A 14,459-nucleotide genomic window follows, 5' to 3' on the forward strand; every position below is an offset into this window, starting at 1 on the left:
ATAGAGTGTAATACATTTTAATAAATTTTATATTTATATTTACATTAAGTGGCATTTTTATACTTTACTGACACTCCATATAAAAGGTGCCTTATTCTATTTGATGTACTTTTAAATATATCATCAATTTAGTAGATTAGCAGAGAGACTATTTTGTCATTGTTCTGAAGACTGAACAATTTAAAAAGTATTTTAAATAAATCTTCAACAAATTCTGTGTTTGTTGAAGACCAAAGTCCTGCTTCATAGACAGCTACCATCCATGCTTTGAGTTGATAGCCAGAGCAGTAGTTCTGTGGAGTTTCCTTCAAAGTTTACTAAAACCCAGGACAGGAGTGATAGCAGAGCAGTAGGGCATTTGCCTTTCAAGCTGTCAAGCCAGGAAAGAACCGAGTTTTATCCCCAGTATCCCATATGCTGCCCAAGTTTACCAGGAGTTATTTCTGAGTGCAGAGTCAGGAAGAACTCTCAGCACTGCCAGGTGTGACCCAACCCCTAACCTGGAAAAAAAAATGCCAAACCCATTTACAATGGTGCACCCTGATGAACCAGTCACCTCCCAAAGGCCCATCACTGTTTACCATCAAATTTGCAGTTAGTATTTTCATATATATATGTGTATATATATATATAGTTAGTATATATATATATATATATGTTTCATATATATTGGTAGACAAAATATGCAGTGTATAGTACAATAGATTATCACACATAAAAAATACCCATAAAACTGTTTCTAGCAAAGGAATATGTGCTAAGAGGACAGGTGATAAATAATCAATTATGCTCAGAACCTAAAGTATTCATCCTCACCTATTTACAAGCCTTTCTTGACTCAGTTAAAACACATAATTTTTGCTTATGTTAATTTCTTGGTTCTTTATTATATTATTAACTTGAAGGTTTTGGGGAAAGTACAGGAAAATAAAGTCGTTTCTAAATGCCCAAGTTATCAACCAAATCCATTTCTCTTCAAATTTTGTGTTTTGTGTAAAGTTTTTCAAAATTGCCACTTGTATTTCTCTAGTATCAATAGTAACATCCACATTTTCATTTCTAATTCTGTTTATTATGTTTCTCATTATACCTTTTGTTGTCTCACTCATGATTTATTGATCTGGTTTATTTTTTCAAAGATTTTTGCTTTAATTGATCTTTTAAATTGTTTTTATCTATGTCCAGTTAATTAATTTCTGCTCTAAGTTTTATTATTTCTTTCTGCCTTCCTATTTTCAGCTTATTTGGTGATCTTTTCCAATTTTTTAAACTGTGACATTCAGTTATTTATGTAGGCCATTTCTTCCTTGCTGATGAATGCTTACAAAGCTATACATTTCCTCTTAAGACCATTTTTGCTGTGCCCCACAAATTCTGATAATTGGTATCTTCATTCTCATTTGTTTCCAGAAATCTTTTGATTTCCACATTGATTTAGTCTCTGACCAACTGGTTGTTCAGTAGTGAGTCTTTAATGTCCAGGTGTTAAAGTTATTTCTCCATTTCTGTTTGCAATTCACTTTTAATTTCAGTACATAATGGTCAGAGAACATAGTTTATATAATTTTGCCAAAGGCACATGAAAAATATTCCAAGCTGTAATAGTCAGGAATATTCAAATACAAAAATAAGGGAATATCATCTCATACCACAGAAACTTTGTCACACATCCAAAGAACAAGAACAACCAGTACTGGGATGGATGTTGGGAGAAAGGGATTCTCATTTACTTCTGGTGGGAATTCTGGTGGGAATTTCTAGCCTTTTGGGAAAGCGTTATGGATATCCTCAAAAAAGAAATTGAGATTTCATATGATTTAGTAATACCAGTCCTAAGGATATACCCTAGGTACCCTAAAATTGCATGCAGAAAAAAGCCTTCTGCATTTCTGTGTTTGTCATAGCACTATTTAAAATAGCCAGAATCTGAAAAAATCCTATGTGCCAGTGAACAAATGAGTAGATACTCTGGTGCATTTGCACCACAGAATTATCTACACAATGCAATCATTAGGTAAAATGAAGTCATGAAATTTGCTTATACATGGTTATATATGGAGAATATTATGCTGATTTAAATGAGGCAAAGAAAGAAGGATAGACATAAAATATTCACACTCATTTGTGGGATATAATAAAAATAAAATATAGTATGATAATAATATCCAGGGATAATAGAGATGAGGTCCAGAAGGATTTATCCATAATAAGAAGCTTGCCACAAACATTGGGGAGTGCAGTTAGTGTAGTATAGGGTACATTATGACAATGATAGTTGGAACTAATCACTCTGAAGATGATTTAGTTGCTGAAAGGGGATAAAATGATATGCATGATACCCCTTCATTAAAGCAGTGCAAACCACAGTGTTAAAATGAAAAAAAAATGTATTAGAAAGAGAAAGAGATAGAAGTAAAATGTCTGCTCAAGAGGCAAGCAGAAAATGTGGGAAGATAAATGGGAACATTGGTGGCATGAAATGTGCACTGGTGAAGGTACCATACACTATATGACTTAAACTCTAATAGAAATAATTTTGTATCCACAGTGGTTAAGTATTCTTTTTCAAAAAATTACCAAACCCAATGCTATTCCCAACTCTAGCAGTACAACCCTCAAGTGCTATATCACTTGCAGTTTGATAGCTGTGAAAATTTACATATGTTCGTGGATCAGAAGTCTCTTAACAAAAACAGCAATAAAAAGCCCCACAGAGTGTGCTTATAAAAGAGACAGCTAGTATCTGTTCTTCAATATTTATGTTTGACTTCAAAAAATAAATCTGGTGAAAACAAGTCAGATTTAATCCTAAGATATTTTTAACATTTCAGTCACTGGTTTAAAAGAACAAAAACAATAAGAATGGCAACTGAGTTTGAGTTAATTGATCTGAAATATATTCCACAACCTCTATATTAAAAAATGTATATGTCTATGTCCAGTATGGAAAAATTATAACATACAATGAGATCAACTACACATTAAATTCTTGCTTATATTTCATCTTACTTGATTCTAATTGCAAACTTCTGCAATAGATAACACACAATTTAAGCTCTTTTGTTTGACTTCAGAACTCAGTATCTAAAATTATGTGATACTATGTATTAATATTAACAAATACTAGGAATAAGTGGGCACTTCACTGAAGACTTTAATGACTTTAAAAAAAATTCTCATGTCAGAAGCCAGAGAGTACAGAAAGTAAAGTGGTTACTTTACACAGTGCTGATCAATCCTTGGTATTTGATTCCCTGAGCACAGAGCTAGGTATATGCCATGACCACTGACTAGTATGGCTCAAAAATCATATATTACAGCTGCTTTTTGAAAAAAACTTTACGTTTTGGCTTAAGTAATCAATTTTAAAATTTCCACTATCAGGTCTGATTAGTCCCACATTGTTCTAGAAAATAAACAGTAATGTGAATTTGTCTTGTGGGAAACAGTCCAGAAGTATTATGTTGGCCTAGGTACACTCAGTCATGCATAATTTACTGGATAATCACTAGTGTCCTAATCAATATTTCTATCTACCTATTTACTAATCCAGTTCAAGAACTAAATGACCCAGAACTAGCTTTTGACAAAGCTAAAATTTGTCTGTGAGACATTCTCATCTCACTTTTCCAAAAGCTGACTTTCCTCAGTTCAGCTCTTTCCTCTGCTGTTACCATAAATATCAAGTAAAAAGAGAGTGACTTAAAATTTTTAATTACATCTTTATTTGCCTGGCAAAATTGAATATTTGAATACTAAGATTTATATGGTATTAAATTAAATATAAGAGATAATAATCTGTGCCTAGGAAATGTTTCTACATTTTATGAAATTCCCCACACTTCTAAAATTTGCTGACTCACTCTGTGATACCTGTCATTAAAGAAGGAAGAAGAAAAAGTAAAATTCCCGTCAGCATTAGAGAGGATAGTTATTTTCTATTAATTCTACTTTGTTGTTGCTAACAAAATACACATTTGCATTATATAAAACTTGAAACTAAATATACACCTACAGTTTCACATCTATTCGTGGCATTAACAATCTCTTACCTTGCATATAAAATTTTATCTTTGCACCTTAAAATAAATTATTTATAAACAATAATTTGGAAGTTCTGACCAGTAAGTCCTCTTTACCTCTTAATAAAAGCATGAACCAATAGCACTATTTTGCATATTGAATGATCTCAGACCAATGATGACACTTTCACAGTATTTTATGTAATCATGTTACATTTAGACTCGATAGTATTAGTTTACTTATACTTATGTAATTAAATAGTTTCATTCACAAAATACGTATATCTTAAAGATATGTATATAATATAGAAAGAGTGCGTATATGTAAAAGAATTCCACGCCCCATTATGCTTTTATATATCATGTCAAGTATTGACAGTGGTTATTTATTCATTAATTTAGGTTTGTTTTATGCTGCTGTTGTTGTTTGCCAAACCCTACTCGGATATGCACTTACCTCTGACAATGTTAAAGCATCCCTCCTGGCAAATGTTTAGGGCAAGATATCAGTTACCTAAATTAGTGAGCAATTTTTAAAACAAACAATGGTCATATTTACAAAAACAACTACTCTGAATTTTGACAATTTTTCAATATTTTGTCAGCCAGAAGTTCACTGCTATTGCTACAGGATGATACCATATCCAATTATCAAAATTTTTACATTTCTAATAAGAAATGAGATAATTTTAAAGTATTGTGTTACAAAATATGAGCAATTCAGAGTGAGAACTTTAAATAGAAGCTGAAAAATAGCACTTTTTCTTTTTTTTCTTTCTTTTTTTTATTAAAAAATATGGAACGCTTCATGAATTTGCGTGTCATCCTTGCGCAGGGGCCATGCTAATCTTCTCTGTATCGTTCCAATTTTAGTATATGTGCTGCTGAAGTGAGCACAAAAATAGCACTTTTTCAAGTATATTAAGTATTGCATTCAAAAAAATATTTAACGTAGATCAGATTTTTACAGACTCTAATTTGATTTAAAAAAGATTTAAAATCTTAATTTAAAAGCATTTTTTCTATTAAAGTTTGTATTAAAATCATGACTAAATTTTGCATGTATTAAGATATATAAATCTCTCAATTTTTCACTCTTTATCCATTCTTTACAGTGTTACCAAAGTCCGTTCAGAGTCACAGTTGAAACAAATCTTCAGAAATCACTGTACACAATACAATACAGACTATGCTACAAACTTCATGGCCTATTACTTTCTGTCACTTAATTCTATTCTTCATAGAATGGTGCTCTGTATTTAGTTAAATTTATTTCATTGCTTTTTCCACTAGGTTAGATAGATACTCAATGAAGTAAAGATTTATATCAGTCATTTTCCCTGTGGTATATAATGCATTAAACACAACACCTGGCACATAACAAGAACTTTAATGATTTTTTCAAAAGGGGTTTGACTGTATATTTGTTCAAATAATGAACAACTGGTAAGTGCTCAACTTTGGATGAATATCTACATCTACTCAACTGAAGTTCTCTCCATGCTGTGACAAAATATTATGGAGCATTTGTTCCAATCAACACAATTTCCTAGAATTTGGGGTCAGAGTTAGTACAAAGAATGAATTTGCCTTGCATGCAGCTGACTCAAGTTAGATTCCAGTATCACATATGTTTCTCTGAACATAGCCCAGAGAAATTCTGAGCACAGATCAGGAGTATGATGGAGCATGATAATTGTGGCAGCAAACACCCTCCCTTAAAAAAGGAAAACTGGGGGCCTGGCGGTGGCACTAAAGGTAAGGTGCCTGCCTTGCCTGCGCTAGCCTTGGATGGACCGCGGTTCGATCCCCCGGTGTCCCATATGGTCCCCCAAGCCAGGAGCAACTTCTGAGCGCATAGCCAGGAGTAACCCCTGAGCGTTACCGGGTGTGGCCCAAAAACCAAAAAAAAAAAAAAAAAAAAGGAAAACTGGATTTATTATCTCACAAGAATAGAGTAGAATTAATTGCATTTTATATAGCTTGATTAGGCACTACTTTTTGCAAGTTATTATTAACTAAATAATTCCAACAGGGAGAATCATTTTATATTTCTTAAATATATTTAAGAATATTTTATATTTCTTAAATTTGAATTTTAACAATGTGTAGTTTGCTAATAGACATGAAAGCATTTGGAGACTATTAGACTTATAAACTAATAAGAATAAAAGAAAATTATAATTTTTCAAATGTGGTTATTATAAATATTTGAGCATAAACAAAGTAATTATGATATCTTCTTCAGAGTGCTTTATATCAATAAAAATAATTTTCTGAATGATATGTTCTTAATTTTTATTTGTTATAAAACAACACAAATTATTATTAATACAGCTTTTCTTGAACTTAGATAGACACTAAAAGAAATACTATAAAATACTATATAAAGTACTAATATTTGAAAATTAATAGTGGACAAATAATGTTTGATAAATAGATGTCTGAAAATTAATAAGTGAGATAGTTATATTTACACTGAGCAAAAGTATTATTTTTATTTTATATAGATAAATAGGCAATTTACAACTGAGTTTCTTGGCTTCTCAGGGACTGACCTTTTTAAAATAATGATTAAATTAAATATTGTTGCTGATTACAATGTAGAATAATTTATTTCTAGGTTTTTCCTAATTTTCCCCTTCACATTTACTTTATTTCCTAGCATTTAACATGAGGTACTTTTTATATTATAAACAGGTAGGTGAACAAATTGCAACTAAATTTTAATTAAATCTTTGAAATGATCTCCTGCTTTCCCATTTTTTTCAAGAATCATACACTAGAAGAAACATCATCTGCTGGATTGGAAGATTAACAGTGAAAGCGTTTAGTCAGTTTTCACATTAACATCCAAGCCAGTTGAAATGACTCCCCAGACTTGATTTGGCCCACAGCCAGGTGGTTGATTCCATTAATAGAGAAAACATCTGTTTACACTAATGTGTTTGTTTACTGAGCTTAGAAGCCATCAATATGAGCCACTGTGCACAGGTACTATGAAAAGAGAGAATAAAATCTTTTTATTTGTAAATCAAAAGTATGTAGTGAATCTAGTTTTAGAGTTTCCATTCAGTACACTGTATTCAAATCTTGAATATTAACTAATACAGGCAAAACAATTGTCACAATTTACTACTATTTAATGAGTTTGTCCATCTGTCAATAGTTTGTGTAATATATCTGTGCATTTATTGCAATGGGTTACAATGAAGCAATTAAAATAATACACACATTTAACAATGACATTAGTTAACATTATATAATATTAGTAATAGGTAATGAACGTAATTAGCAAAATCAGTTATTATCATATAACACATTTAGTTACTATTACATCTAACATTAGCCTGACAGTGGTTTATAACTAAAAAAAAATACATGACTAATATGTTTTCCAGAGCTCATTGTAAAATTAGCTGGTATTAAAATTTTTCACTGAGAATAAAATCACAAATTGTATAAATGTGTGAGGAAAAGGATTAGTAAGTAGTAAGGGATATCTTGAATTTGGCATGTTGAGAAATATCATGAAGGTCATCATTGGGCCATTCTTCTGTACTATTTGGGCATTATGCAAAACTTTATAAATAATTTTTGATTATTGGAATACCTGGAAAACAAGTTTGAGTTTATATGGAGGTCATTACTTAAATGTAGACAGTCTCATTGTTTTGTGGGATAGGCTAATGAAAAATGCACTTGCTCACCACAGCAAGAATCAGGACATGAACTAAAGCTATAAAAAATTGATGGAGCTTCTCCACAGATACAATACTGCTTTTCTTTGTCTGTTTTGGACTACAGTTGATAGGAAAAGGCAAAGTGCACTAGCAACCTTTCAAAAAGATTCTTTAAACTTAAATGATTTTGTTTTGTTCCAATGCAAATTCTTTAGATAGCTTTCCTGGTTTAAAACTTAGTGGGTGGAAAAACCACACTTCAAGGTATAAAGTATAAATTATGACTCATATATATGGTCATTTGGTATACTAAACTGTATATAAAGTAATCATACTGTCCTGTCTAATTGTGTTGTGGAAGAGAGCATAAATTCTAAGCAATTAACAGAAGTAATGTATCCTAGTTAGGAGTGTATTTTCTCCCACTATTTTTGGAGTACAACAATTTAATTTTTTATTTCTATAATGCGTACTATATTACTTAGGGTATTGGGGAAGGCAAGGGTTTTCTATTTGTTTTTGGCTGTTCCTCATCATGCTCCACCATTTTAGACTTTCAGATTTAGGGCACAATGTAGCACATTCAAATAAAAAATTTTGGGAGTGCATTACAATCTGGCAAAAATTTTCTAATCAACTGAATATATATAGATGCAGTAAAAATGTACATATTCATCAACTAAAATAGGTTTTTTATCTCTTCAGTCTATTTCATTTTAATATTCTGTGGGGAATTTGATAGCTCGTGTTTCAAAGGCTACCCATAACCTAGAACTTTTGGGCTTATAAATAATAAAATGTTCATGTGTACCTTGAAATGTATAATATGTGCAATTTTATAACAACTTTCATTCCCCTATCACAGTAGAATTTATCAGAACTGTTCAAATTCTTTAATGTTTGTTATTATCCCAGGTTCTTTTACTTAACTTAAAAAATTTAGATCAGAGTATAAATCATGATTTCCTTAACTTAAAAAAGTTACCCATTTGTAGCTTATTTGAGGCCAGCAAGATATGGCTCTAAATAAAAAATGTCTCAGGGGAATCAATGGCAAAGTATAAAAATGACAACCTTCAAAGTACTATGCACCTAGAGTTTAATAATATTTGAAGTAACTTATGCCACAAAAATAATATATTTGTTAGAAGTATTCTAAGTTCTTCAGCTACTACAACATTTAAAATGACTAGTAAAAAATGATGAAATATCTTTTCTTTTGTGTATTGGCCAACTAAACATGAAAATTTGAGAATTGGTGATTTATAGGGTAAATTATTACTGGTGTCAAATTTTCATGGTGACCACAAAATATAGTAAATAGATTTAGGCAGGCGAGAAAGCACTCTCTTAAAATAGAGTAACAAAGGTCATAAGAAGAAGTCACAGCTATTTATTTTTCTAATTCTTCCTTTTTGTTTTGAAGAGAAAAGTATTTTAAAATATTTGAAAAATATTTTGAAAATCTCATATAATAGATGGACAAGAAATACATTATTCTGAGTGAAATAAGTCAGGAGGAGAGAGATAGACACGAAATAGTCTTTCTCATCTATGGTATTTAAGAAAAGTAAAAAACATTATTGTAATGTTACACAGAGATGATAGAAATGAGGACTGGACTGTCCGGCCAACAATATGAAGCTCTCCCCAGAATGGTGAGTTCAGTTGAAGAAATGACTACATTCATTACCACTGTCCTGGTAGTTGTCAGTGTTAGTCAACTTGTGCTTGATACTTGGCATCAAATATAGAAATCTGATCACAGGAGGAGAAATCCCTGACCATAGACCCAAGAGTAATCCTGAACTTTTCAGTATGTGGACCATATACAAAACAAAACAGAACACACAAAAAACAACACTAAAAAAGCCCTTATTTATTACTGAATATGCTTTACACTTAAGAGTTTTCTAGCTTAACAGAATTATGAATACACTAGCAAAGTTTTAAGTCAAAATCCTAGATTTCTCCTTAAGTTTCAATAAACATCATCATATAAATAAATTACATGTGCTGTGATGCCCAGGGTCTACCAAAATATTTAGATTATGCTTAGGAGGGCATGGTGATTTCTGAATTGAATTTAGTGTCTTACACAAGCTAGTCATGTTTTTCTACCACTTGGAATTTCTTCTTAGCTCTGTAATGACAATTCTTAGTTTTTCACTTCATTTTTATGCAACACCTTTGCTATCCCCTTCTCCAAAAGAAAGCTTCACTATTTCACCTTTTATAAGTCTAAAGCAAGTATGTTGCCTCTTGCTAAGATGAAATATCACACAGAACACATCTCACCTGGTTCTTTTTAAATTGTATTGAAACCATTGTGATTTACAAGGTCTTCATAATTAGATTTCAGGCAAATAGTGATAGTGAATTAAGGCCATTAGCACCACCAGTGTTGACCTCCCTCCACCAAAGATCCCAGCATGCATCCTATCCCACTACCCTTAAACCCCTGGAATGCCAGTTTAACAGGCCCATTTTAAGTTTAGATTTTTATAGTTTGGGTCTCTTGATTCCATTGTTGTTGACTTTGGCTTAGGTATTTAGTTCTGTCCTTTTTTTGTCTCCACCAATGCTCCTCAGACCACTTGGTCCCTGGCATCATTCTTTTTATTTTTTCTCAATTTTATAGAAAAATGAAAAAATATGAGGTTAAAAAAAGGGATTCATATTCCAAGTTTCAATGAAAATGGCAGGAGCCTCTATTAGATGATAAAAATAAGATTTGAACAAGGGTTAGTTTTTGGTTTTTGTTTTTGTTTTCGCATAGGCATAGCAAACTTTGGGGAAATGAGAAAGAAAAAACCCTTGGCCTATAAAAACAGGGTGTCCCTACACATGAACCTTCCTGGCATATGACCAACTGGAGACTCCAGGGTGACTAATTTTTTTAACTAATATGGTCTTAATTCATGGTCCCAGGAAAAGTTCTCCTCAATCATGGTTATTGCAGTCAGGCTTCTTTAATTAGAATTCTTGGTTTTGCACAGATCCTATGTTGAAGTCAGAGTGTCACAGAGCATTTTTTGATTTTATCTTACCATTGGGTAAAATATGGAAGACAAGGAAATACAAAAAAAAAATGCCCTGAAAGCAAGTTACCGGTATTGTTCTTTACTAGTCATCAGGATATTAAATGAACCGACTGTGCAGCCAGTCAGTGCCAGGAAGGCATTATAGTTTCCCATGATATCATCTGCTTCTATGTTTTCGCATTACTGTTTCCTCTTCTTCCTTTAGCTATGGTAACTCTCTGTTTTACTCATTATATCCTCCATATTAATGTGAGATTTATAAAATCAAATCATATGAATTATATTTGTTTACTAATGAACCTACAAATCGAAGAATAACCAGGTAGTTGTTACTACTTAATAAATATTAGACACTATGAATTATCAAGTTATTAAAATTTAATATGTTAGAATTATAATTTAAAGACTAAGACTAAGAAAAATTAATGTATGACCAGTGGGTGTCTATATTTTTATATAAAGAAGAGAGGGTGTCTATTTAAAGTTTGATAAAGTAACACATGGTTTCTACTGAAAATACTTTAAAAATTAAAATGCTTACTTAGTTGACAGTATAAAACTCATATTGTGTTCCACATTTGGTCTGTAGGCCAGTTAACTATTTTTTGGTTTAATTTAATGATTTAAGAGAGAAATAAACCAACAAAACCCACAAGATGATTAGTCTGGCATTATGTGTGCATACCATTGCAATATTTTTTATTAAATAAGTTGTGTCTAACTATTCAACTCAAAATAAATACTATATTGGTGAATTTATTTAAATAGTTACAAATGATACAACTTAGGTCATTTAATATATATATATATATTATATATTTTCTAGTAAGTCCAAAATATTGTTTTATATTCATTATAAAGCATTAGTATTTAAGAGTTTTATTTTTATAATAAAAGATTTATTTAAATTATTCAATTTGAGGTACACATTTATAAAGTTTTCATGTTTGAGCTACAGTCATACAAAGCTCAACAACCATCCCTCCTTAACCAGAGCACATTTCCAGCCACCAGTTACCATTTTCCCTCCCACCTTCCATCTGCATACTTCCCTGTCTCTATAGCAGACATTCTTTCATTCTTTCCTTCCCCTTTCTCTTTTCTCTCCTTCCTTTCAACTTTTATATACTGTGGCTTACAATATTTATGAAGGTGTATCATGCATATATATATATTTATCTCTTGTAAGCATCTAATTCTTGGTTTATTTTCAGGTAATGTAAATATTTTAATAGATAATAATCCCATTTAACAAATAAAGAAAATTTATAGAATTATTTCATCTAAAACACTCTAATGAATTTGTGAACTGATATTAAGATCATATAACTTCAATTAAGCTTGATAAAAAGTCACTTATATTTATGTTTTGGGGGATTTCTTTGTATTTTGGGCCACACCCAGTGATATTCAGTGGTTACTCCTGGCTATGCGCTCAGAAATCGCTTCTGGCTTGGGGACACCTGGGGATCAAAACTCGGTCTGTCCTAGGCAAATGCCCTACCACTTGTGCCACCACTCCGGTCCTTATGGTTTTAGATTTCTTTCTTGTTTGTTTCATGAGTCACACTGATAGAGTATATTGCTTATTCCTACGTCGTTACTCAAGGATCACTCCTAGTGCAACCATATGTGGTTTCAGCGATTAAACCCAGGATCATTGCATGTAAGTAAGAGGCCTATCTGCTATACAATATGTGTGGCCCCACTCTGTCTCACTGTTGTAAGTTTGCTTTTAATAAATGTTAAATGTCACAGACTGGTAGGTCTTGACACAAAGAAATCTGGGGCCCCTTGAAAAGTGTGTACTGGGGTTGGCTAATGAGTAACAGAGGCCAGGATGTCAAGTTGGGTTCAAGCTCTGTTCCATTTATTTAAGCATAAGGTGGAATACTTATACACAATTTCTTGACAGATCATACCAAAAAAGGCATAGGGTCAAAGTGTTCAAAGCATATTACTGACTCAGGATAGTTTCACTTTTGAGCTTTCTTCTTGCTATCAATAATTTCTCAGTAGCAAGATCAGTTGACTTTTATTTTGGTTCTATGCATACAGAACTGGGACCTGAAATATTAACTTTTACTGTGGTTGCATGTAGGCTAAAAGAAAAGTTAGATTTGAGGGTGAATAATTATTCTTTAAGACTAAATAAAAATACTAGAGTCTACACAAATATTTATCATAATGTATGTTTAATATATCTGAGTAATTTTTAAGAAAAATGAGTAATGATAATTAGATAAAATATTTGAATGATGTAAATTTTAAATCTGAGTAATCTTAGAATGTCAGTTGAAGGTATGTCTTAACTAACATATATGCTGCTTCCCTTTTTATCCCAAATGCCTCATGGACAGGCAAACAAGATTTTTTCAGTGCCCTAATGCCTGTGAATACAGGTTACTTTTTAAAGCATCTTTTCTTATAGGTGCTACTTTTTTCAAACGTCCTCTCTGCAAGTACTTACTGCTTTGAAAAAGATCCTATAATAGCGGATACCTTTTAACCCCCTCCACCATTTGACAATTAGGGCCTTTATAAACTTGGTGCCTTCTTAGATCTCAGGATTTGTTAACATGGGGGATATAGCACCAAAATATGTTTTAAATAGTCTTTCCTAAAAATCATCATTAAATAAAATAATGAATTAATCAAATACTAAGCTTTTTTGTCAATTACTTCAGAGACAGTTTTGCCTACTTTAAAATTTCAGGCAGGTATTGTTTGATGAACATGGATTTCACCATAATATAGAAGCAGCATTTTAGCTTTTTCCCCTCCATATTTAAAAGACTCTACTTCAATAACTTGGAGGATTGAAAATCAGTTCAAATGAAAACATAGGAATAAATGCCAAGGTTTTTATTTTCCTTCAGTATAATAAGAAGTAATATCAGAACTTTTGCCGTCTCTCTAATATGCATCATTAAAACGAGATTTTATAAGGAACTATCTTATAAAAATACTTTAAAAGAGGCAGCAAAGATAAATGTTGGGTCATCTCTGTATTTTGGGTGTAAAATTAAGTTCCACAGTCTAAAATAGCTTCTAGAGCCATAATTATCAAGCTTGTTATACAACAACTATGCTGGGCTATTGAGAAATAATGTTAACTAATTTGTTACTGAAATATTCTAAAAATTATTTTCCTATGTAATTTGCTTTTCAATAAAATATTTAATCCAAATTTCTATAGTTATTTTATATTAGTTTTACCACCATTTTATTGGATACTTTACACTAATAGGAAAGAATACATATACTTAACTGAAAGACTTCTAGTATGATCCCAAGTGATCTTTCTGGCTCTAAAACAATTGTATATGATGAATTTCTTTGCATAATAAAATGATAATGTTGATAACTAGAGAAATCATTCCTCCTTATTAAAAATGTACTCTTATGTCCTTATTAAGAATTCTATTCAAATTCACTAATATAAATGGGTGTCTTGTTTAATAATTCCTAGGGACTTAAGAAGTAATCAATTGGAAGTTTCAAGAAAATGTCAACCAAAAATTATTCATTTGCCTGCTTAATCATAATGCACAACTTATTTATGATGCTTGGGAGAAAATGAAGATAAAGTTGTGGCAAAGCATATCCAGGATTAACAATGTCAAGGCCAAATTCATACGTATTACTTGAAAATAATGGAAATTAAAGTAAGAAAAAATCAAATATTTACATTTTTTTAAACATAGGAC

At 31.5% G+C, this 14,459-nt stretch overlaps 1 non-coding gene across 1 annotated transcript; it reads right to left on the reverse strand.

Annotated features, from left to right (window-relative positions):
* Window positions 1–4,812: 4,812 nt before the first annotated feature.
* On the reverse strand, window positions 4,813–4,919 carry LOC126032887 (U6 spliceosomal RNA). Its single transcript, XR_007504047.1, has one exon. It is a non-coding gene; the product is annotated as a U6 spliceosomal RNA (small nuclear RNA).
* Window positions 4,920–14,459: the final 9,540 nt, after the last annotated feature.

Source organism: Suncus etruscus, chromosome 16, assembly GCF_024139225.1.
Source record: "Suncus etruscus isolate mSunEtr1 chromosome 16, mSunEtr1.pri.cur, whole genome shotgun sequence".
Lineage (NCBI taxonomy): Eukaryota > Metazoa > Chordata > Mammalia > Eulipotyphla > Soricidae > Suncus > Suncus etruscus.